At 36.9% G+C, this 13,487-nt stretch overlaps 1 non-coding gene across 1 annotated transcript; it reads left to right on the top strand.

Moving 5' to 3' along the window:
• The first annotated feature begins 5,584 nt into the window (after window positions 1-5,584).
• Window positions 5,585-5,690, top strand: LOC121159790. The gene has a single exon (XR_005884441.1). It is a non-coding gene; the product is annotated as a U6 spliceosomal RNA (small nuclear RNA).
• The last annotated feature ends 7,797 nt before the right edge of the window (window positions 5,691-13,487 follow it).

The following is a 13,487-nucleotide window of genomic DNA, read 5'->3' as shown; positions in this document are numbered from 1 at the left end:
AAACACACCGGCCAGATTTCTACATGATTTCTGTACGCATATGTTTTCAAAAGAGCTGAATGATTTTAAAATGATACACTTACCAGCTTTTCTGTGTAGAAATTCTTCAACCAAGACTAAGTCATTATTTCTAAGAGATATGTGCTTTGAACATTTTAAAGGATTGTTCACCAATTTACAATTTTCTTCTGTGTCCTTAACTGATCACCGAATTAAATTATATGCAATGCATCTTTCACTTCTTTCTCCCCAAATGAAGACACCTAATTGGTTATTGAGTGCTGGTAATTTCCTCTCAGAGCTTTGTCTCAATTTGGCAGCACCTACAATAGCGAAGAACGTTGATTACAGAGCTGGCGTGTTTGGTTTTGTCTGCTGTTTTCACCTCTTACCAGCTGTTTTGGCTTGTGTATGTTACTTAATTAATCCATCTGTTTCGATTACTTATGTTAGAGAGGATCATAACTCAAGCCATTATTATGGGGATTAAATGAGTTTTTATGTGTAAACATTTAATTAGCGTTTGACACAAGATAAGTACTTCTAAGTATTAGATAACATGAATGTCTATCAGTTCTTATCACCTTTATAATTCTTTTAGCCCTTATAATCAGTTCCCTGAGCTCTTGCAATATTAACTGTTTTCAACACTATAGAAATTAGGATTGGAGACTAGCTTGGCATAAAAAAATACAGCCCCGCTGCTGCAGTACATAAAAGGAAGAAGGGAATCTCATGCTTGCATGTCAGGGAGTAGGAGGAGGGAGGAAAGAGTGACAGAAACAACAACATATTAGGAACCAGGCAGATAATGAAATCAGCATGTGGAAATGCTGTTCAAGAAATGAAGCGTATTAAATAAACTGAGCCCAAACAGACTTTGAAAGTCAAGGTGAACAAGTAAAGCTTTTTACAGTAAAACATTTCTAACTAAAGTTTTATTGGGATATTGTTGCATTCTAGTTTGAGGCTACCTTTGCGTTATTATCATTGAAGAGTTGCGATAGGGATTATATGACCTATAAAACCTAAAATTTTTACTGTTTGGGCTTTTACCAAAATTAAACAAAACCACACTCTTCCCCTTCCCTTCTCTTCACCCATCCCCTCAAAATATTGGTCTTGAAATATGACAGAATGACAGAATATTGACAGAATTGGCCAGACTTTCAGGTAGAATAATGTAGCTACAATAATCTTCCAAAACAGAATGGATGAATTTGGAAAGAAACACAGTTCTGGCTAAGTACCATGTCCTAGAGATTAAATGGGCGTAGGCTCAGAAGCCTGCAGTTGTCAAGAGTCTTCTGTTTATTGCCATTAATAAGCCATTTAGGGATGCCTCTTTAAAAAGGTACTAAAACTATTGCTAAAGCATAACTTTCAGTCAATATATGTTATTACAACCCTGAGTGGCTTCTTTTGGTAAAACTCGGCATATATTTCAATTGTCAATCTGCCACAGGTGTTACTCTAGGAATATTACTCTAAGATATTTTCTCATCATTATGATATAAACTCCAAACTCATTGGAAGATACAAAAATCCTTCATTGCAAGTCATATAAACTCAGCAATCAAGTAATATTGTTGTGTAGTTGGTTTGGATTTGAAAATATCTAGTTGTGTATTTAAAATGTGCTGAAGTTATTTGTATAACTTTGAAATCCGTTTTTGTCTTTCTCTATAGAGCAGGCTATAATTCATCCAATGAGAGCCAACTCACACACCATCTGTTCTGGAAATTCTTTCCATAGCCTTTCAGGTATAATTTGTTATTCCTTTCGCTGTAGGTAGGGAATGTGTAATGACCAAGGGAGTCAGTGGACACATGAAGCAGAAATCCAACATAGCCACACGATATTCTCTAGGACGGATGATTTCTATGTACAAAATGCCAAAGCCACAGAGAGTCATTTCATAGTTGATTAGAATACCAAGTAGATGCCCACCATTCCTGGGCCTCATCCCAAGAGCGATTCCACATAGGTAAATTCCTATAACGGATGCTGTCCCTGAGGTTGAAATGCTCAACAAGCAGGTCCCATTCAGAGTATGTTAACAAATAACACCATCTGGCATACTGTGCTGTGGTATTATAAATTAGTAAGGAGTGCCCCTCAGCATATTATGGAAAATACAACTTTATCAGACACTCTGCAAGGAAAAGAGGGTAATGAAAGTGGAAGGGAGCTCCATTCACAATGACGTTCTGTCCTGCTTGGTCACCACTGTTGACATTTGCCTCTGCCCGACCCAAATGCAGGTGTTGTAAATGTGAGTCTTCTGAAGATGTAATCAGGTATGACGGTTTCTCCCTTTTGAAAGACATAAAAGGCATTAGAAAAAAAATTTTTTTAAATCACACATCTTAATTTTGGGCATCCTGACCTCCAGGTTGGGAGAACATAAATTTTTCCTTTTTATAGAACAAGACAACTACAAGGTCATCATTCTGTTTTGCAGATATTTTTCTTTCCCTTATTTTCCTGTTTTTCAAAATAGAGATAATTACGTATCACGTTCATAATTCCACAATAAAACTGTATGAGTTAATATGAGTCAAAGACATGACAGAACTCATTGATAGTAAATTCCATTAGTTATTTTCTTGTTACTCTCTGTTTATAGGAAGTGGTAGTTATTTTATTGGCAATACCAGAAAAGATCCAAGGATGTCATGGGCATTGATTTAGTTTTTTAAATTTTTAATATTTCACTATATAACCAGTGTTATTGATAAATGTAAGCTTGGTAAAAATACACTATGGTAATAAATAAATCCCCCCAGTGTCGATCTCAAGATAACAAATCTTGATTTCTTTATAAGCTGCATTTCCACTGCAGGTCAACACTCCAGAGTCTGTGTGTGATGTGAGTGTGCTCAGTCCCTAAGGAATTCACATCAGCAAAAATTTTATTCCCCTTGACTTATGCTTGACTGCAACAATTAGGACTCGAATACTTTAAATTACTTGTCTCTTAAATTTTCTAGGCAGAAGTGACACATTTCAGGTTCACTTACACTTCATGGTCCCATAAAATGACTACATGTAAATTCAAATGAAATGGAAAATAATCCTATGCTGAGTATGAAAATTAAAAAAAAAATACATAACATGGAAATAGTAAGTTAAGGGAATAATGGTCACTACAGGTTGGTGTGTTTCCTAATTAGTTTAACTTGCAAAAACCAAGCAATGTTAGGCCCAGAGTATTTCCTCTGTCCCTGGAGAAGAACGTATGTGTGTATGTCTTCTCTAGTAACAAGGCAAAATAGACACCCCAAATCATCCTACTGCTAAAATATTGAAAAATCTCGAGTATAGTTTTTAAAAGCACACTTTAAAATTCAAGTCTCAGCTAGCAATAAAGTGAGAGTAATCCTCAGAGGCAGAAAGCAAATAGAAAGCATAAATCTACTGTAATGAGTGAAATAAAGTCCATAGCTTCCTTGGGAAAACTTGCAGATTCCTTAATATAGAGCTTTGATTTTAATAACATATGTGTGCCCCAAGCCCAAAGTGAAAGATCAGATCAGAGACCACAAATAAATCTTGAATATGAGAATCACAACCTCAGTGAAAGCGTAAAGCTGAAAAAATAAATAAAACATTGAAGCAATCCTTTGCAATGCCGCAATGTTCAAATTCTTGATTGTCTTAGCTTTGTTTTTCAGAATTTTTAACCTAGGCTGATACTCATGCGCTTTTGTGTCCCAATTTCATATTACCTATGTAGTCTAAAAGCCCCAAGAGGAAAAAAACTGTTTAAAGTCATCTCAGGAGGTTGCAATGTGCTGTCAAAATTCTAGATACCAGAGAGAAACACTTGTAATATTATCAAAGGAAGAAAAGTTCAGTTTTGAGTACATGGGGTTCTAACAAATACAGGTTTTGTCAGAATTAAATTCACAGTAAGAACAACCAGAATACAACGGATGAAACATGGCCATAGAGTTGATAGTTGATACGGCACAAAGCCTAATGAAATTAAAACATTTTAGTTTGTAATTATCACCTCAAATTAAAAAAAATAATAATAGGCCAAAAATTAAATTTGGAAATCTAAAATGCATAAATATACAAGATAATGCAATAATTATTCACAGTAAAATGTATAAATATTAATTTTAGAAATACAGATGTGTTTCAGTCAAAAGGTCTAAGGATATTTTTTCACTAGGATATAATAAACATAATATATTATTATCCATTTCAATTAATTTAATGAGTATATTTGTAATGCTTTACTAAACACTTAATTCACCATTACATAGAAAACCCCATATTAAATGGGGAAGCATACTCTTCCATTTGATTAAAAAAAAAGTGGTTTTGAACAGGTTTCGACTGTTCTTTAGAACAGTTTAATTAACTGAATTCAATGAAATCACCTCATCATGAATTTTATTGTGTTGGCAGATATCTGGTTATTGACTCAATGACTTTAAATGTTGTAGTTGTACCAGATGAGCATGGAACACAGTGAATTGGACTCCCTCCAAGGAGGGACAGAATCTGACATTAAACAGCTGGTTCAAGTTCAGCAGCTTCGCTTCCACCCAGCTTCCTGCTAATACATGCTGGAAGGCAGCAGTTGACGCCTTAGGTGGAGAGGCCTCCGAGAAATGTGTAAGATATTCAAATGCCAACCCAGGCTCCTGGCCCAGGCGACCAATCATGGAGTGAACTACTGCATGGAAGTTGTCTTTCTATCTAGCACTTATTTTTAACTTGATAAATAAAAATACATTAAAGCAGGCAAAAATTTGAAGAATTGTTTCTTTTTTTAATCAGCTTTATGAATTTGTGGATTTCTAACAAGTTTACATATCCAAATTATATAATGTCTTGGCATAAAATCATTTTAATCTTCCTTTTTTACTTATTCTATTTATATCAATACTTTGTTTTCACTGTAAACATCTTTTCACCCCAGCTGTAGGCAATAACTTAGGTTTTATTGTTTCTAGAGAACTGTCACACTGCTAGGTGACATGCAACCAACAGCTCTCAGCCATTCTGGGACTGGTTAATCTCAAATTAGCGTTAATTTTACCAGTGTGCCAGTGTGCCAGCATAGTTGCTTATTCTGTTTTTCTAAAAAAAAAAAGAATTGATACATTCTTGTTTAAAATGATAGCTCAAATACTTATTCTTGCTGTTGCTGTGATGGCTAGAGCTAGTCCTGGCTGACATCAGGAACAAGGAATGTGAGCCAGGACTGTCATCGCCGCAAGAGGCGCTAATCTGTTGAGCCATCCCAGCTGCCTATAGGATGGATGTAAATAGCAAGCTAGACCCTGGAGCTGGAGCAGGAGAGACAGTCTAGACTCTAATATTAGATACAGGCGTTTTAAGCACAAGACTACATTTCATGCCCTGGTTTGAATATTCTTGAACACGTATCCTAGTAAATCTAATCAGGGACTTCCTCGGAACAGAAATAAATATGTTTATAAAACCAATAGGAATAATGCAGCAGAGAAAAATAAACTGTCTTTTTGGAGAATTGAAACTAAAACGCTTGAATCCTGCTATTGAGAATGTAAAGGGAAATAATACTTAGAACAGATTACAGAGGCTTCCTTTAAGAATAGCACATACACAAAAATTGGAATGACAGAGAATATTAGCATGGCCCATGCTCAAAGATGACATGCAAATTTCTGACATGTTCCATATTTAAAAAAAAAGGAAAAAAAAAACAAGGAATACAGATACTTTAATACACACACACACTAGACTGTAGAAAGCAGACACTTAAGGACTTCGAAGTGTGGATATTGTGGGAGCTAGTGGAAATTCATCTCAGATTGTTAATTCATTTACATGAAAGCAGGCATGGAGATAGTGACCAGGTCCGGTTAAAACCAGGAACCAGGAACTCAATCCAGGTCTCCCAGATGCGTGACAGAGACTCCATCAGTTGACTCACACTTGGTGTTCTCTGTGGTTTGTGTGAGCAGGGCCCAGATCCTGTGTGAGCGGTGGCCAGATATGGGCCTGGAATCCAGGTATGTCACAATGAGACACACATCTTTTTCCATGTCTTAATTGCTCAGTTAAACATTTACCTCTCTTCTCGGATTTTTTAACTTTTATTTTGTAACTAGGATCTAAGATTTCATGAATCATGAAAAGAGATGACCACTGCATTTTTTAAATTAGTATTTCATGATACAATTCCCTAGGGTCTGGGATTTCCCGTCTCCCTCCTCAACCCCATCTCCCCCCCGCCCCACTCCCATTACTGATTTCCTCTCCATCATTCCACTATTGAAGTGTTTCCCAACATTTTAAGCAAGGAAAATATCAGAGTCCATTGCATTTTTAGTTTTTTCTTTTTGGTGAAAGAGGAGGTACACAACACTAGTGAAGAGAGGATAGGAAATTTAGAGGGATGCAGCATAACATCAAGGACCCACTGGAGCTGAGAAATCCTGAATGTGACGTGAAGGAATTTAGTGCAATCATTTTTCTCTTATCCAGACATGTTTGGCTGATTTACTCAGCTGGTCCTTATGAGAACCAGGTGGAGGGAATGAGACCAGAGCATCAACCAGAGCATCTTATAGTTGTTTGTTGTAATATGAACAGCTGGAAAATAAATTTAGAAAGCATTTCCAAAAAAAAAAATCTCTTATTTGCCAACAGTGGCAATCATAGAAATTCTTTAATAAGAATCTTCCCAGAAAGAAGGCTAAATAAATCTTCTTCATTTTCTCTTAAGATTTATAGCGATGAAATCACTACATAACAAGCCACAGTTGTTTAAATGATTAACATGTTCAGCATGTTATAAATCCATATTTGAATAGCAACAAAACCAGTATCTGACCACTGAACTGCTGATGACCAATAGCAACGTGATTTGCACACATGCACTTCCTCTGGGAGGTGGTTTTGCCTTTACTTTGAATGTAAGGAAATTGAGTATCAGAAAGGTTGTCATGATTTTTATCCATCTTATCAAGCTTTTAATAACTGCTTGATCATGAAAATCTGAAAAGGTTGCTCAAAGCAGCTTTGTTTCTTGGTTGCCTTCCTGCTTTAGCTAAACTTAATTTGATCTCAGAACAAACATAATGGATTGTATTGAATATATCAAAAAAACAGAAGTAGATATCTGGAGACATTTCTCCTAAAGAAATGCATGTGAATTATAACAAAAATACAAGCACATGATGTGTTTCTCTCCATGTATCGAATGTGCATGATTACAATGATCAAGGATTAGATAAGAAGTTTCACAAATAATAGTGGAATTGCACCAGTCAGGTTTTGATTTGTGTTCATTTATTTTAAGTTCTTTGTTACTATACTGCATGAATCTGACTTTAGTTAGAAATGCAGGAATTCTGGCACACTGCATTTAATTCAGTGAACAAGATTCTTTGAATGAAGATCAGAGTATCATAACTGGTGTTAGAAAAATTGGAAAATACACACTGCCTGTGAACTCAGCTGTGGAACTGAGGAAGGTGATTTGAAGAAGCTTCCCAGGGTGCCTTTAAAAGTTTCAAGTCCTGCCTGGCTCCACAGGTACCATCCACTGCTGAAAGAGAAAAATAGCTTCAACGTTCTACCTATGTAATTTCACACAAATGCCTATTATTATCAACATCTAAACTGAAAGTCTGCTGACAAGAATCTAGAAATTGTAGTTCTTAGACTGTCTAATATCTATGATACTGAGAATGTTTTCAATATAATGGAGGAGAGTACCAAATATCAACAGATCTTATACAAATCAACCTTCCATGGATTTCTCAAATGTGGAATATTGGGATATTTTATGTACATTTAAACCTAAACTGTCAACAAAGTCAAAAACAATATATCTTGCTCTGACTTGATATAAATATATATCTTCTAACTTCAAACACAGAAAGCTAATCCCCAATGTGTGTCTGTAGTTAAGGTTTGAAGTGAAAATGTCAAGGGTGAGGAAACTAAACAGATAGTAATGAATGCTATTAGAAAAAATAAAGCTTTGAAGATTCTTCTGCCTATTCATTAGAAAAAATAAGTTGTGCCACATCAGATGACAAATTTACTAGAATCAAGATCTTAAACCTCCCAGCTTCAGAACTTGGAAAAATGCATTCCTAATGCCTCTGAGCCAAACAGCTTTTGATATTTTAATGTAGAACTTTAATTCAGGAAACTAATATGTTCTTAATTTTTTTTTTTTTTTTGCTGATTTTATGTTCTTTATTCCTTGGCAAAACAGCCTAATGCAAGTGAAGGTGCATTTATACATATAATCAGTAATATGAAGATGCACAAATCTCCACTCTGTGTATAACAATCTCTGCACAGTAATTATTATACTACTATGTCACTAAAAAGCTAATTTAACTTGTATAACTCAAATAGAAAATAAGGAATCTGAGCAGTAGGGTACTTATGCTCATAGAAAGCAATATGGGAAGTAAGTAAAAATAACATAAAATAATTAATGTGTACAAATTCGACAAGTAACCCTGACACGCTTCTCAGAATAAATAGTAATTGGTGGAATAGAGGATTGCCTTGTTTTAAATGAGTAGTATCTAATCATTGTATCTTTTTTAGGCAGTCTGGGACATGTTTTTATCTTTAGTTTCACAAGTTCTAATTGTCCAGGAATCTTTGTTTACTAAAGAGAATTTGCATTCTGTTATCTGCAGTCAACCTCTGTGTCTTTGGGTTCTTAGCTAACAGTCGGCAGCAGCATGCTGACACACAGTTCTCAGTGGCTGTAGAACGCTGATGTTGGCCTCTGTAGAATGCGTCTCCTTTTCACTGGTGGTAAGCTAAGAGGCGTTAACAAGTTGTCTTTTCCTTTTGGAAAAGGTTATTTGAAAAGTTTTAGACAACTGAAAACATCATCAGGATGACCTAGATTTTTGACATTTTGTGAGGGCAAGTTTGCTTCTGACGAGTCAAGTGTGGTGTTTTCTGCATCTCCCCTACCTGATTCAGTCATCATCATAACCTCAAGTCGTGGACAGAGCACGTGCCCTGTTTCTCGGGGCTCAAGCCCTTGTTGGTAGGCTTATTCCCCCGACTAACGCATTCACTGATTCTTATACTTGTTCTTGCATTTTTTTTTTTTCTGTTATGAGTTGGCAGAATCACTACAACTATCAACTATTTTGGCTTATATGTTTTTCACTTTCAGAGCAAGGTAAAGGAAAACTCGTTTTTTGTTGTTTCTAATGAACTGGGATTTGACTTTTGTTATGAGCCTGTAAGAACTGGAATTGGGGTCTGGGTCTTGAGAACAACTGATAACTTTTTAAGTGACATTTCATCATAGGATCTTCAGCCAGAGAAGGCAGATCTAATAGACATGAAGGAACTGATTCAGCTGGTGGAGCAAAAGCAAAATTTGAAGATCCAAAGAATCCCACATCAACAGAATTGATCCACTATCACAGTTTCAGGCCCGTCACAGTAACCTAGTGACTAAAGTCCTCGCCTTGCACGTGCTGTGCTCCCACATGGGCGCCGGTTCTAATCCCTGTGGCCCTGCTTCCCATCCAGCTCCCTGTTATGGCCTGGGAAAGCAATGGATGCTGTCTTGGGTTCCTGCACCCACGTGACATTGTGGCCTTTGGGGAATGAATTGGCAGATGGAAGATCTTCCTCTCTGTCTCTTCTCTCTGTATATCTGCCTTTTAATAAAAATAAATAAATCTTTTTAAAAAATCACAATTTCAAGTTTCTGTGTCATGTATCCTGATAGCGCGCCAGCTTTTGTGTAAGAGCTCTACAGATTCTGCAAATTTCAACAGATTTTGGACACTGAGTAGTTAGTTTGGGCCTTCTTTGTAGCACTAATTCTGAGATAACAGGACAGTAGAGATTTTTTGAAATGAGAAATAGAAGTATGTGTGTGTTTCAATTTCATTCTCTTTGATTTGATTGGTTGGTTTTGATTTTTTGGCGTTAAATTGGGCCAAATATTTAGAGCTTGATTTTGTCATTTGTTTTAGTAAGCTAATTATAATAAAAAATAGCCATCAACCTGCACTATATTTCTACTACACATTGCCTATACTTCAATATCCATCATGGTCTCCTAATGCTATACCTTTAAGATTTTTTTTTTTTTTTGCAGCAAACTATAGGAATGCCAAGGTCTACTAGTATTCCATTTATCTTAGCAATGATGTTATTACTGCTTTGAAGTACAATTGGATCAGATAGCCAATTCCAGTTTCTTTCCTGTAACCCATTTATGTTATAAAATTGTGTGTTATTGAGGGGTTTTGTTGGAAAAACAGAAATCACTCTGCGGGTCTCAGTGGGAAGATTTAATACCTGGGATTAGAAGTTGACGTTTGAAAGGCCGGCAGAACACAGACTAGGGGAAGCTCCGTTGGGGGTTCTGTACCCAGGATGCGGGAGTATTGTGAGGAATTACAGAAGAGTACCAAAGCTTCAGATTCAAAAATGTCCAGGCTCCTGGTGAGAGCCTGAAAGATGTACTCTCCAATTCCCTCATGCCTCGCCAAAGAAGGGAAAGTGTTTCTTCCTGGCTCATATATTTCAAACCCATACTTTCAGCTTTGCAGTTCAGCTGGGAAGTCTGTGGAAAAGAAGTTCTGGAAATAGAATCTTGAGGTTTCCACACTTTGTGAGACTAGGGTGTGTTTTTGGTAGTTGAGAAATGCAAACAAGCTCTGTGATGGACATTTAACCAATGGTTGCACAGGATCCGTGACAAGGATATGCTTTGCCAGCTATCCTTTTTTGTTAGTTTATGACAATAATTCAGGGAGTTTTACATGACAATTCCACTGAATAACAACCCTGAAGTGTGTCTCCATTCAATTCAGTGATTTTTTTTTAAATTTTGTCCATCATCTCTCTTTTGGCTTCCTATAATAGCACAATTTTCCTTCCTACTTTAACCGTCATTTGTCCCCAACCTATTCTCCTTGAAGCAGCAACAATATTTTAAATCACAAAGTGATGATGATACTTTATGTTGCTCAAATTGTTCAGTTTTCCCAATGTTATATGTTAAAAAAGCATGTGAAATTTTTCAGTTATATTTCATTATTTGAATCTTATTATAGTTTACAGCCTGAGTATTGTTATAATTTATTAATATGTTCTTCATACTTCATAATTTGGGTTTTATAGACATGAAATTTAAGTTTTTTGACTTTTTTTTTCGCTTTTTCATAATTTACATTTTTTCTCTGCTGAAAAATTTTCTGTCTAATCAGCTGGTTAGTTACTGGCCTAACTTCTCATCCAAATTGTTTCTTCCAAAATTTTCAGTCAACCATGACAAGGAGTCTCTCCTGTCTCCAGCAATTTCTTCTACAGAAAATTACTGCTCCATTTTCATTTCATTTCCTGAATTGCTAGTTGTTTCCTATGAATCACTGTTTAATCCATGTAGAAATGTCATCTATTTATCATTCTCTGATACTGTTCTCTCTTTCACCCTTTGCACATGATTCACAGTGTCCCATTTATTCCAAATCCCGGTATCTTCCATATTGATTTCAAAAATTCTTATACATCCATACTACTAAGCGCCTTATTCATGGAAATGCCCGACATTCTGAATTCGAGTTCTTTCAGTTTCGACCCTTCTTCGGGCAATTATCCCCAGGGCCATGGCAGGGATTTTTATCATCACTTAGGATTTTACTACCATTCATAAAATAAGTTCTAAAACGCTAATCTCTGACACAGACTCCGTTCATTTCAGTTCGCCACTTCATTATTTTTACTATATAGTATTTTAATTTTATGGTATCTTTCTATATCCAATTTCTACCCCAGTTTCCACCCATTTCCCTTGCCTCAGTTTATTTCCTAGGAGTCTCAGCTTCAGTAATGAACTGTATCATACTTTATTTAATTTCCTTGTTTTATTCAGGTGTCTTATTCATTTTTACCTGCAATTTCTGCATAAAAAGCATAAAATTTTGCCCAGTCGAGCATCTACTGTGTCTTCTTAGAATCCTGGAGGAAAACAGAGACTCTAAAGTTTTGGGAAAAAAATCATTAATTCTTAAAGACTATTGCTTCATTTAAAAAATATATATATATTTCTTTCTTTTTATTTAAAAGACATATTTACAGACAGAGAGATGAAAAGAGAGAGAATTTTCATCTGCGGCATTTCCTGAAAGCCTGAAGCCAGGAAATTCTTCCAAATTTTTTGCATTAGTGTGGGGATCCAAGGACTTGAGGCATTTCTTGCTGTTTTCCCAGGCCATCAGCAGAGAGCTGGACCAGAAGTTGATCAGCATGGATGAAACTGGCACCCACATAGGATGCAGACGCCACAGGTGGACCCTTCACCTGATATGTCATGGTGTTGGTCCCATATCCAAGACCTCTTTTATTAGCCTAAGATTTTTTTTAAAGAGTTATTTACTTTTATTTCAAATTCAGATATACAGAGAGGAGGAGAGACAGAGAGGAAGATCTTCTGTCTGATGATTCACTCCCTAAGTGACGGCAATAGTTTGAGATGCGCCGGTCCAAAGCCAGGTGCCACAAACTTCCTCCAGTTCTTCCACGTGGATGCAGGGTTCCAAGGCCTTGGGCCGTCCTGGACTGTTTTCCCAGGCCACCAGCAGGGAGCTGACTGGGAAACGGAGCTTCCGGGACTGCTACTACCAGCGCCCATAGGGTACTGTAGCATGTTCAAGGCCAGGATTTCAGCTGCTAGGCCACTGTGCCGGACCCTAGGGTTTTTCTTTTTTTTTTTTTTTTTATGTTGAATTATAAAATAACTATCCACAGTAGGATATCCTTTCTTTGTTTCAGATTGGCATAAAGCTGGAGTTAGGCACCAGAATCAGTGATTGAATCTGAATGCTCTGTCACAGGATGTGGGTGTCTTAACTAAACAACTGCCAGCCCAAATGCTTACTCTCAGAAGCATACTTTCTGATTTTCTAAAATTCTCCGGCCCGGCGCGGTGGCGCAGTGGTTAAGGTCCTCACCTTGCACACCCGGAGATCCCATATGGGCGCCAGTTCTATCCCGACAGCCCCGCTTCCCATCCAGCTCCCTGCCTGTGGCCCGGGAAAGCAGTCGAGGACGGCCCAAAGCTTTGGGAACCTGCACCCTCGTGGGAGACCTGAAAGAGGCTCCTGGCTTCGGATGGCCATAGTATCGGCCGTTGCGCTCACTTGGGGAGTGAATCATCGGATGGAAGATCTTCCTCCCTGTCTCTCCTCTCTGTATATCTGCCTTTCCAATAAAAAAAAAAAAATAATAAAAATAAATCTTTAAAAAAAAATCTCATTACTCCAGGCCTTATTATCTTAGAACTCCTAAATATATTTAATTTTTAAAGATGTATTTTTGATTATTTTAAATGCAAAGTAAACCAACCTGGGAGGAGTGCAGATATTTCATTCAGTGGTTCATGCTTCGAATGATGTCAGCGGCCACGGTTGGGTCAGGCGGAAGGCAGTCAGCTAGAATTTCTTGTGCATCTCCGAACCGAGTGGCC

The sequence above is a fragment of the Ochotona curzoniae genome, unplaced genomic scaffold (assembly GCF_017591425.1).
Source record: "Ochotona curzoniae isolate NIBS_2020 unplaced genomic scaffold, NIBS_Ocur_1.0 contig_43, whole genome shotgun sequence".
Lineage (NCBI taxonomy): Eukaryota > Metazoa > Chordata > Mammalia > Lagomorpha > Ochotonidae > Ochotona > Ochotona curzoniae.
This window is presented reverse-complemented; position numbering and strand designations above follow the sequence as displayed.